Source organism: Erythrolamprus reginae, chromosome 1 (assembly GCF_031021105.1).
Source record: "Erythrolamprus reginae isolate rEryReg1 chromosome 1, rEryReg1.hap1, whole genome shotgun sequence".
In the NCBI taxonomy this organism is placed as follows: domain Eukaryota; kingdom Metazoa; phylum Chordata; class Lepidosauria; order Squamata; family Dipsadidae; genus Erythrolamprus; species Erythrolamprus reginae.
The window spans coordinates 274,581,145-274,594,352 of record NC_091950.1 but is presented as its reverse complement, the minus strand read 5'-3'; the positions used below and the strand labels follow the sequence as shown (position 1 = coordinate 274,594,352).

At 38.6% G+C, this 13,208-nt stretch overlaps 1 protein-coding gene across 1 annotated transcript in view; it reads left to right on the top strand.

Annotated features, from left to right (window-relative positions):
* EYS (eyes shut homolog) overlaps window positions 1–13,208 on the top strand; it is a 1,050,766-nt gene that overhangs the window by 124,105 nt on the left and 913,453 nt on the right. The window lies entirely within an intron of this gene.

Genomic DNA, 13,208 nt, shown 5'->3' with positions numbered 1-13,208 from the left:
TAAGAAAGATTTCAGATTTCTCATGTTTTTATTCTGAGGGGAAAAAGTATTTTAGCACTTAGAGATGTTATGTGTTACATTTACTTCTATTCAGAAATAAATATAAATTTTTTTGAGGGGAAGCCCCTGAATCTGTACAGAATGCTATTTAAGTGTAAAAAACTAAAAGACATTTTAAAATATTTTTAGTCAGTTCTAGCTGAAGTAGCAGGGAATCTGTATCTTACTTTTTGCACAAAAAGCTAATAATAATAAATTGCTGAGTGATAAAGTACATGTCAGACTTCATTCATGATTAATAATACCATTTTATATTACACCATCCCTTCAAGGTTACTTAGTCCATATGTGTGTTGTACATTAATGACAGTAATTCAATTTGGGCAGTTAAGTGCGGGATCAAAAAAAATTCCTACAATTATATGAGACTTTATATGAGATCTATTCCATCTGCTTCCTTTTGGACAAAGATAATTGTATCTACATTTATCTCTTAGATGGAATCAGTAATGCCTGCATGGAAAGGGGGCATTCTTGCCACAGGATAAATTAGAGGCTTATAATTTCTCTTTGCTTATTTACCACACATAACTTTCTTACACATACTGTGTAGCTCTGATAAGAAGAACATGTACATTTTGATAGTGTTAATTGGACAGATTATATTTATGAAAATATATCTCTTTTACCGTGTCTTGCAAAAGCTACTTCTTAAAATAAAGCTGGAGAATTAACTTGTATTCTGAATTTTGGTTTAAAGGAATTGGTGGGATATGACTTTTAAATATAATTTATACACTAAGTCCTGTCAGTTACGCATAGATACATTCAATCCAAGTAAGTATGCTCCTGGCCTGTAGACTAAAATCCTCTGCACCATTGTGTGGCTGTGTGCCCCATTAAACTCCAGAGCCATAAATAAGATTTTTATGTCAAGTTCCATCTGTGCTACTGCCCCATCTCACATTTCTTCAGTTAATTTCCCTTCCATTACATGAAGAGTCATTCCTATTCTGGTCTGTTTTTTACACTATCAGTCCTCCAGTGTCCTGTAGCACAAGGAAACCCAAGAATGAATTACAGAATAATTGATAGCAGGCACTGTCTTACCTGATTTATTCATAGTCCTGTCATCACACCAGCCCGCCTTCTGTGCTAGAAATCTAGGACGTTGGATCAGTTTTAATTACCGTGAGCGGATACTGGGCATCGCTCTGTGTTTTTTAATGAACGTTAATATTAAAACTGCTCTGAGGGTCTTACTATAGCCACAATGGTACAATGAACAGAACAGAATTGAATACAACAGAATAAAATATGTTCTATGGTCAGACAAGACTGCAACTGGATTTCCAACCTGAAGACAGACTGTCCCTGTGGGACTGCTCCAATTTCCCCCTCCCTGTTCTTAAAGTTTTATAACATGAAAGTTATCAGTGAAGAAAAAGACAGAGAACTAGAGAGAAGGGGAAAGGAAGAAGAGATTGAGAACACATGTGCTGTGTAGTACAGGCTGGGTCTCAAGATTGGAAAGACAATAAACCAGGGGTGAAATGCTCCTGGTTCACTCGTGCCTATCAGTTGTCAGAGAGATATTGCCATTTGAGTTCTTTTACCTTCTGCACAGGGGCAAAGTGTTCTGCGCATACGCAGAGGATAAAAGAACCCAAATAGCAGCATCAAGGCGGGTGGACGGATCCTCAACTGGCTCTGCGACGAGTGAACAGGGAACATTTCACCCCTGCTATAAACCACTATATTAGGAATGAAAAAGTAAAATAGGTGAACACGATTCAAGCTGCAACCCTAAACCAAGTTATTTAGCAACAATTCTAATTTAACCAAATAAGATTTACTTGTTAATTAGACCTCTGATTACTGTGAATGAAGAATGCTCTTTGCTGAACATGCGCTGTACATGAATGAGCGACATCCAGCAAAAATTGCAATAAAGTAGATACTAACAAATGGCTGGACAAAACTAGGAAGGCCAAAGAAAACTTGGTGCCAAATAATTCAGGAAGATCTGAAAGACATGAACCTCAAATGGGGGTATACAGAGAGTGCAGTTGTGGACCAAGAACTATGGAGTATGCTGTGTATCCCAATGAGCTTGGGAAAGGATGTGAAAATACTGTACATCTAACATCAGATGTGAAGAAATGTGAATAGGATAACACTGTGTGCATGCACATATATATATGCATATGCATATATACCCATGTTTACCTAGAAATAAAACTGGATCTTGTATTAATTTTTGCCCCAAATGATACATTGGGGCTTATTTTCCAGTTAGGGAACTGTTATTTTGGGAAAAATACAGTACTAAATGTTTCCATCTGGCTGACAATCTTAATTGGGATATATTTTCGGATAGGGCTTATGTTATGTGCATCCTGAAAAACCATGGTAGGACTTATTTTCTGGTTGGGTCTTATTTTGGGGGAAACAGAGTACATAAATACTTATACCTACACCTACACCTACTCATCAGTGATAGGTTCCTACTAGTGCCGTCCAGTGGGCTGCTCCAGTAGTGGTTTGTCGATTGTGCAAGTCTGGTGCAACGGCTCTGGTCTGTCATTGTTGGTCCATGACCGGTGCCAACTTTTTGAAATTATTTTTCATGATTTTCGGCTCTCTGAACATGTGCAGAAAGAAAACTGTCCCTCTGTTCATGCGCAGAAGCAAAATTGCACTAGGGATGCATGTGTGCAAGTGTGCAACATTGCGATGCACACACAGCGCATCTATAGGAAATAGTAAGCAACCCGCCCTGATATTCATGTACATAAACATATACTGTAAGTATACATATACACAGTAAAGGGCTACCAAATTTTTTACTACCACACTGTGGGTGTGGCTTATGCAGGACGCCCTGCATTTTCTTTCAACATCTTTCAGTGCAAATTGGGTGCTCTGGGGTGGAACTCCATTTTCGCTACCCCACTGCATTCCCCTCCATCCGGGCAGCAGCCCACCCCTACATATACATATACATATACATACATGTACATATACATATACATATACATATAGTTTAATTTTAGTTTATAGTTACTGAAATGAAGAGAGATGTTATTTAAAAGTAAACTTCCATTTCAAGGGATGATGACAAGGTCAGCCTTATTTTCAAGAGATCAAAATAACATAGCTGGTCTTGTAAATTGATAGTATTCCATTCCAGGTTAGTTGCTCAAGAAAGAGTACTCTTTTGCTAGATCTCCCAATTTAACTATTGAAATCTATGTGTAGAACACAGGCTGGGGAAGATTAACCTTGAAATAAAAATAAATAAATGCTAAGAGGAGAAATACAACCAACATCTGGTTTATCTACGGAGAGGGGCGGCATACAAATCTAATAAATAAATAAATAAATAATAAATTAATAAATAAATTTATAATGATTTTCTATCCAACCTCATCATATCTGAGGCTTAGACCATGCCTGAAGTAGAAATTTTGGAAGTGAAATAAGGTGGAGTAGTCAGAGAAACTGAATCACAGATCAAAATACTTATCTTGGCTATGAGTTGATAAGCTGCTCAGGTTTATTTGATTATGATAAATCATAAATCAAATTATGAATTGACTTTATTTTAAATTTGGGTCAGGTGTTCAGTAGAGTACTATAAAGATAGGTGTTAAACCAAATGTTACTTAGCATTTTTATTAAAGAACTGGAAGTCTGTCTAAGCAGTACATTATTCATATTCAACTTCTTGAATAGAATAGAGGTATGATAGAGGCTTGCACCTTGAATGAATCTAATATACAATCTAGCAATATCAACCATTATACCAAGTACTTTTAAAATTCTAACACATAGCATAAGAATTTGCATAACCTCTCATAAGTACCTGAAGTATGAAAATTCAATTAAAACAGCAATTATGGCATTAATCTGAGAAGTGGGTTTTCTCCACCCTAGAATATGATATTTAGGGCTGTGCAATCTAAAATGACAACTGCAGTACAGTATATTCGTTAAACAGGAAGTTCAAATTGGAGGGATTCTGGATTTTGTACTCTCTGGGGTGTATATGTATGTGTTGGTGTGCATGCACATATGAAAGGAAAAAAGGAAAAGAAGAGGACCACTTAAAAATGCTTTGTGAATTAAAGAAATAATATGAACTGTTTCCTTATAATATGAAGATGTAACCGGATTAATCCATTTGTTTTCGAACTACATAATTAAATGTGCAATGGAACCTTGTGCCTATGCTATAATCATGGCCATCAGTTCTACTCAATGAATTATTTTTGCCATTTTATTTATCCACAATGTCCTGGATTTAGCACCCAGCAAAATTGAATAGGATGGCTCTTCTGTGACTCATTTTAGTTGCCTTATTAAGGAGGCAATTCATTTCATTGTTTATTCCTAAGCATCACATTAACATGGTTCATTTCAACCCTTCCTTTGACTAAAAATCTAAGAAACTACAAAAAATTATCATGTTTCCCCAACAATAAGACATGTCCCCATAATAAGGCCAATCAGGCTTTTCAGCACATGTGCTGAAATAACCCCCCCCCCCCCCCCAATAAGCACCCCAACTACTTTCTGGGGAAAGAGGAGAACATGTCCCACACATCCCACAAGCCCCTACCAAAGTAAGTTGTTCACCACCTGCTCTTTCCCATTTGTTCCAAGCTCCCCCTTTTCTTGGAGAGAGTGAAGGCGGTGGGTGTGGCAGTAGCAACACACCAATTGATTGAACTCATGCCCAGTGATGTGGCATTTATTTATTTTATTTATTTATTAGATTTGTATGCCGCCCCTCTCTGAAGACTTGGGGCGGCTCGCAACAGTAATAAAAACAATATAGCAGTGGAACAAATCTAAAATTAAAAAACATATAAAACCCTATCATTATCTAAAAAAAACCCCAAACAGCACATTCATACCAAACATAAAACAAAGTATAAAAAAGCAAAGTATAAAAAAGCCTGGGGGAAAGGTGTCTCAACTCCCCCATGCCTGGCGGTATAAGTGAGAAAGAGCCGAGATGGAGGGAGGGTCCTGCTATGGACCTCACCAAGTCGCCCACCAAGCCAGAGGTGCAGGGAAATGGATCCCAGGGCAGGCAGCTGGAAGGGCCCTTCTGTATCTTGCAGGTGAATGTGGGGTGGGGCTCTCTCCCCTCTCCAGAGACATGTTCCCTGACTCACCACCTCCTCCTCATCAGCATTAACTTTTCCATCCAGCTGGGGGGGGGGGGGCTGGCAACTCTGCCGGCAGCCATTCAGCCTCTGAGTTGCTGCTGCTGTTGCTGTTGCTGTTCCTTCCTTTGCTGCCACCAAATCCCTCTGCATCCATGGAAAGAGCTTCAGAAGGGGAGGCTACTGCTGGCACCACTGTCAGGCTCTCCTCAGTCTCCTACATGGAAAACTCGGGGGGGGGGGAGGTTGCACGTCCTTTCCCACTCATCTCACTCATGCTGCTTGGAGAGGCCTCGGCTGAAAAGGAAGGGTGTGCACACACAGCTCGGAAGAGGCACCCCCACCCACCCCAGCCGGCTATGTGCAAAAGAGCACTTCTGCTGCATTTAACACCAAATTAAACAGTGTTTGTTGCCCCTTTTTAAATTAATCTCATGACACTTCTTGCATTTCTTTCCTTGCATTTTTGAACTCCAGATTTTTGAGATGACATTTCATAACCATCCATAAACATTTCCTAACCATCCATAAACACTAGAGTGCCTTCCGTCCCCTGTCCTATTGCTCTCCTATATTTCCTATACCTTTCTTCTATTCCTATATCTCTTCTTCTATTCTTTCATTGATATGTTCTATTACTATACCTTCTTTTCTATTATTTCTTAGATATATTTTACTATGAGTATCTCCTCTATAACCTTCATCATGTATTTTACTATGTGTATATAGATATATACCCACTAAAACCCTCATTGTGTATTGGACAAAATAAATAAATAAAAATAAATAAATAAAATAAATTCATAAATGAAGAAGCTGATTTTCTTCCTAAAAATTTGATCTTGTAATTTTTTTTTTAAAAAAATATTCCCCTTTATTGCCCCCCTTTGGCTCCATGGGCCTTGGAACAATGTACCAGGGATACCCCCCTCTCCTGAGGTCTGGCCATGGGAGGTCTATAGGTTCACTTAGTCAATAGTTAATATTTAAACACTTATCAGATGTGATTCTCCTTAGCTGTTTGAGAACAACCAAAGCTGAACAGCAGACTTTTTCTTTACACTGTAAATTTTCTTATCCCCAAGATATAAAACCAGACAAAATCAGTTACAGATAATTAATTTGAATTTGCTTTTTTTTTCTTATACTAGCCACATAGCATTAAATTTACATTAAAAATAAACTTATTGTGGCATTCTGATAGGCATTTAACTGTTTTGCTTTTTTAATCATTGGATTTGTATTTTGTATTCCTGTTGTGAGCCATTCCGAGTCTTCGGAGAGAGGCGGCATACAAATCTAATAAATAAATAAATTTATTCAAAATTTACTATTTTACTCCAAAATGATTTGCTGAAGCATTATTCTAGAAAGAGCCAAAGACCCATGCATTTGTTTTTGTTTCCTGAAATAAAATGAAAATAACCCATTTTTAAAAATTTTGTTATCATTGATATTAAAATGTTCTGGTTCTTTCTTTTGCACAAAATTATCATTGGGCCTCAACAAGTATATATCCAGATTGGTGCATTTAAACAGGACACTGTTATGTTGTCAGTAATAAGATAATTTTAATTGAAGGGTTTTTCTACCTTTAAATCAAGTGCCCTCATAATCAATTTCTGCCAATATGGTCATTCTACATGCAAGGAGAGATAGTAATTAATTAAAGGAAGCTCCTTCAAGGACAATTGGTTGGTGGTGTGCTACTTAAAAAAGAGCTGATGGGCTAGTTTTTTCTCCCTTCTTCTCCTTCTCTCAATGTCAAAAAACGTCATGCATTAAATATAATCTATCACTACTACGGTAGTGGCAAAACCAAATAACTCTACTTTAATACTCTAGTATTAGGCAGAATCAAGTGATTCAAACATCAGGTGTGGTAATTAAAAAAACAGTAAATCTTTCATAGTTGAAAAGTACATTCTTTTCTGAGATTGAGTTTTTGGTTTACTTATGATACGTCTACTATGGTTCTCAAAAGAAAAAAACACTAATCAAGTGCATTGGACAGGGAAAAGCAGATTCTTATAATATATTAGTGAAGGAAGTTCTCTCAAAAATTTGTTGAATGAATTGTAATTATCAGGTAATTCTTATTATTTAACCATAGCTTGTTCAACATTGTTCAGCATGGTACTTCTCACTAAACCTTCAAACCTGGTTTGCTAACCATTTATGATTGCAATTGTATGTTAGGCTCAGTAAAGGGCTGCACTTATCTTTCCCTACTCGATCGGTCCCGGAGGCCGGCGTGGATGTGCGCATGGGTGGCAGTGGTCGCATATACCCTGCACAAGATTTTGCTTCTGTGCATGCCTGGAAGCAAAAGTACGGTGAAAATTGCAATTTTTCACACGAAAATTGCAAATTTTCATATGAGAATGCTCGCACATGCAAGATTTTGGCAATTTTTGTGCATGCCCAGAAGCAAAAAAAGCCCAAAACCCATCGAAATCTTGCCCGTGCAAGCATCCCAGCATGCGATTTCAGCAACTGTCACTGATTTCTTTGCTTCCACCCATGCATATGGGGGTGCATGGGGCCAGATGTGCACACAATGCTGTTTCTGCTACCAGAATGGCAATCCTAGGCATACTGGAGGCAACCCACCCCGGGTTAGATTCATCCAGACACTTCACAGGCTAATAATAAAACACTTTATAGGTTAATCTACCGTGTTTCCCTGAAAATAAGATAGCGTCTTATATTAATTTTTGCTCCCAAAGATGTTATTTTCAGGAGATGTCTTATTTTTTTTCAATGAATTGTATCCTGTATCCTGCTGCAGCAAAAACACATCCAAACACACAGCTGCATGTTGGATGTGTATTGGATGTGTTTTAAATCTGCTTGATGCAGCGTTTTGCGATGCAATTTATGGACAGCAGTGTTACATATGTTCTGTTCGGGAATACTGCGAAATGAAACATCTCCTACGTCTTACTTTCAGGGGATGCCTTATATTAGGCAATTCTATGAAACCTCTCCCATGTCTTACTTTCGGGGGTGACTTATTTTCGGGGAAACAGGGTAATGTATATGTATAAATTCATCTACTGCAATCAAGCAGATTGATCCAAATCAGCAAAGGTCGGGTCTCTACAGCTGAGAAATAAGTTCTGATTTAGCTTCTGAAGGCAAAACAGAGGTCAGAGGGCACTGCACGTATCAATCTGGAGCTTAGATGCCCAGAAAGGATTGTGAAATCAGAAATCTAGTGGAGAAAGAGCTTCTGACAGAGAAACAAAGGATGGGGGCACCTTGCATGAGTAGCAGCAAGCAGCCACAGAAGAAGTGGCTCCTGCTGGGCGGAGCTATCTGTGCCGCTGCCACAAAGTGAGACAGTGGAAGACATCCCCCCAAAATAAGACCTGGTGCCTATTTTGGACCAGGTCTTAAATATTTATATCATCACTTTCAGTAGTTGTGATTGAACATAATGAAGGAATCAGTATTTTGAGCATTCGATGTTCAGCAGATAATAGAACTACAGTATATGATGCACTGTCATATTTTTCTTTACAGAGTTACCTAAACTCCAAACCGAATTATCCTCTTTGGGGCAGTATATTGACTCAAAAACGTGAGCACTAGACCTCCCCATTCCCAGTCATGAGCAGTAAGTTGGGCTGCTTGGGTTCCAGTAGCTGATTTAAATCAATGGAAAGATAGTTCATGTGCATCAATACGCAAAAAGTTAAAAAGCAGCCAATATCATACAGTAGTTTCAAGTCAATGCCTAGTAGAATCAAATGGAAAGGATACTTCATCAAAACCATGACTGAAAGAAAGTGTCGTTCAAAACTTTTGCCCAGGCCTAATGTTATATAGTATTTAAAACTAAAATAATGCTGAAATGACTACAGTATTAGAAACTCCCCCCACCCCAAATGGCAGGGGATTAAAAATCTGGAGACAATATTAAGGCCAGTTCATGTAATGGGTCCTGCTACAACACAACCTATTGCACTCACAACATGCCTGTAGTACAGAGAAAATGTAGCATATTTCCTTTATGCCAGTCTTCCTTGCTTCTTGCTGCAATATGCAGGCTGGGTATTGAAGACCATACTGATGAGACAGTTTTTCCAATTAAGAAAGCATTGAAGGCATGAGTTGTGCACCTGAAAATAAGTTCTTTGTGAAGTATTATTGTTGTTGTTGTTGTTGTTGTTATTATTATTATTATTATTATTATTATTATTATTATTATTAATTAGATTTGTATGCCGCCCCTCTCTGTAGACTCGGGGCGGCTCACAACAGTGATAAAAACAATACATAATGGCAAATCTAATAATTAGAATCTAAAATAACAATAGTACATTTAAAAAATCTAAAAAGCAAGGAACCCCAATATAAAACACATACATACAGTCATATCATGCACAAAAACTACATAGGCAAGGGGAGATGTCTCATTTCCCCCAGTAGAGATGCTGTTGTTTGGTAGTGATCAGCCAAATAATTTGCTTACTTCTAACAAGCCATTATCAGGGGAGCTGAAAGTGCTATTCACACCAAGCATGGTAGCTCTCTCTGAGCGCCTCAAGAAGAGAGGTAACTGGGAATAATATTTAAATCCAACATCACTAAGGATCTCTCAGGAGAAAATGTCTCATTCTTTTCTACCTGGAATTAGATATAATCCAGACAATGCAGGAGAAGAATAAACAAGGAAAGCATTATTACAGGGGAAGGGTTGGTCATGAGAAAGATAAGTGGGATTGGATGGAGTGAAGAACTATGCAGCAGACATGGTTGTGAGTAGGGTGGAGTTAAGAAAGAAGAATAATACATAGCTACAGTTCCCAGTTTGATAGATGCATGCAAACCATGAGTTATGGATCTGAATGCAAGAAAACATGGCATAGTGTTTCATCTCAACGAACCTACTAAAATCTCAACAGCGATGTTCCAAAATTTCAAGATTTTCAGTGGAAATTATTGCCAGGCTCGGAAGGATTGTTTAGAGAAAGAAGCCAATTGAACTCAGTAGCACATATGTCACAGTCAATACCCTTAAACAACTACAATTTCCTATAGGATCATTTATATAACATCTTGTTTGCAACATCTAGCTAAGCCAAATAACATGCCAGATTTTATTATGATAAGCATTGTTAAAACCAAAGCACAAACAATTATTTGAAAGCATAGACTGTGTAGTAAAGCATAGACTGTGTAGTAAAATGCAACTAAATCACTGAACTATATTTGCATTTTCTTTTTTTAAGGGCTAGCTTGTTTTAATAATACCCTGTTTCCCCGATAGTAAGACACCCCCGATTGTAAGACGTATCGGGGGTTTCAGGGGGGTCGGCTAATATAAGCCATACCCCGAAAGTAAGACATATGTCTTACTTTCGGGGAAACACGGGGGTATTGCCGCCTCCCTCTCATCTAGCTGGACTTGGAGAGTGAGAAGGCGGCGGCGGCGAGGGCGAGGAAGGCGCTTGGGAACAGCGCGGCAGGGAAAGCAGCAGGGGCAGGGGCCACCTCCCTCCCTCCTTCCTTCCTTCCCAGCTGGCAGCACACTCCGGGCCTTGCCGGCCGGCCGGCTCCCTCCCCGTCTGTCTATGTCTTTTTCTGACTCCAGCGCTACCTTCCTGCTCAATGAGGTAACTTAACGGGCACCGTTTTTTCCAATATAAGACATACCCCGAAAGTAAGACATAGTGGGGCTTTTGGGGATAAAAAGAAAGTAAGACACTGTCTTACTTTCGGGGAAACACGGTATGTGTTTAACTACTAAAAATGAGAATCCAATGTATCTTTTACAATAGTTCTATGTCAGATTCAATTTAAACATTGCCCAAATTTTGGTGCAGCTGTATCACTTATAATTTATAAATACCTCACTATTAAGAGCAATCAGTTATTAAACTTTAAGAAATTGCATTGCTTTCAGTGTTCTACAAGTCAAAATGTATCCGAGCTGCAGTTTATTATACTTTCATTTCTGAACTTTGTGGCAGAGTGAAATGCCAAAGCAAATCAGATATTAGTGATGAAATGGAAAGCTGCATCCAGCCTACCCCTCCCACTTCAGAACAATAGATAATGATCTAGAATTCATCTTTTCCATTTGTTCATTGTATAAAAGAGCTTTAAGGAAATGTAAAGAAAAGAGGAAAATGAAAGGAAATGAAACAGAATTGAAAATATGTGCTTTCATATGAAACTCACCAAAAAAGAATTATAGTCTTGAAATAGAAAACACAACTTCAACATCTGATTAACTCATTCGTAGCATTCATAATAATTACTAAAAATTATACTGTACTTTTAATGTTAATACATGTAGTTCTCAACTTAAAACCATTCATTTAGTGGTCATTTGAAGTTACAACAGCATTGGGAAAAAAGGGACTTATGATTGGTTTTCACACCTATGTGATCAAAATCCAGGTACTTGGCAACTGACATGTATTTATGAGTAATGACAGAGCCCACATGTAGGCACTATTTGTAACCTTCATAAGTGGCTTCTCAGAAGCAATGGGGGAAGCCAGATTTGTTTGAAGATTGCATGATTCTCTTAAAAACTACAGTGATTTGCATAACAGCTGTGGCAAAAAGGTCATTAAAAAGGGGCAGAACTCATTTAACAATTGCTCTTGTGCTTAATTGTGATCGTCAATTGATAACTATCTGGTAATATATTAATTTAGTCTTTTCTGGGTGTGCTTTTCCATATCCACTTCCTCTTGATTAGAATGGAAGGGACAAGATTGTGTAAATGGAACAGCTTTCCTATGGAGATTGTGAGAGCTTCAACACTTAAGACTTTCAAGATGAGATTGGACAGCCATTTGTCTGAAATGCTGTAGGGACTCCTGCTTGAGTGGGGGGTTGAGTTAGACGACCTACAGGGTCCCTTCCAATTGAATTGAATTGAATTGAATTGAATTGAATTTTTAAAAAATTTGTATGCCGTCCCTCTCTGTAGACTCGGAGCGGCTCACAACAAAATAACACAGTATAACAAATCTAATATTTTTAAAAAAAACATTTAAAACCCCATATTAAAACCATGCAACACAATCATTCCATGCATAAACTATATATGCCTGGGGGTATCTTAGTTCCCCCATGCCTGGCGACATAGGTGGGTCTTTAGCAATTTATGAAAGGCAAGGAGGGTGGGGGCGGTTCTAATCTCTGGGGGGAGTTGATTCCAAAGGGCCGGGGCTACCAAAGAGAAGGCTCTCCCCCTGGGGCCCGTCAACCAACATTGTTTAGTTGATGGGCCCCAGAGAAGGCCAACTCTGTGGGACCTAATTTGTCGCTGGGATTCGTGTGGCAGAAGACGGTTCTGGAGGTATTCTGGTCCAATGCCATGAAGGCCTTTATAGGTCATTACTAACACTTTGTGACTGGAAACTGATTGGAAGCCAATGCAGGCCGTGGAGTGTTGGAGAGACATGGGCAAATCTAGGTAGCCCTATGATAGCTCTCGCGGCTGCGTTTTGCACAATCTGAAGTTTCCGAACACTCTTCAAAGGTAGCCCCATGTAGAGAGCATTGCAGTAGTCAAACTTTGAGGTAATGAGGGCATAAATGTCTGTGAGGAGTAACTCTCGGTCCAAATAGGTCTAGTAATCTATCTGTCTAAAATCACAGTTATGTCATGTTAGGCAATTTCTTTGAGGGCAAGAAAGAAATCAGACGGTTGTGAGATTTAGGATGGCGTGATGAACCTCACTGTTCACTATTGGAGTTCCAAAAAATATTCAATCTGGCTCCAGAATGATAGATTATAGCTTTTCATTCCAATAATGACTGGGTCAATGGCTATATATCCATTTAGCAACTTTATATTATCTAAATCAGAGCCGTTTAACATTGGCAACTTTAAGACTTGGGGATTTCAACTCCCAGAATATCCCAACAAGCCTTGCTACTAGGGAATTCTACAAGTTGAAGTCCACCTTTTAAAGCTGCCAAAGATGGACATCCCTGATTTAAATATTTGGTTTTGCCTATGTGACAAAAAGTCCAACACCTAAAACATTTCTTCCCCTT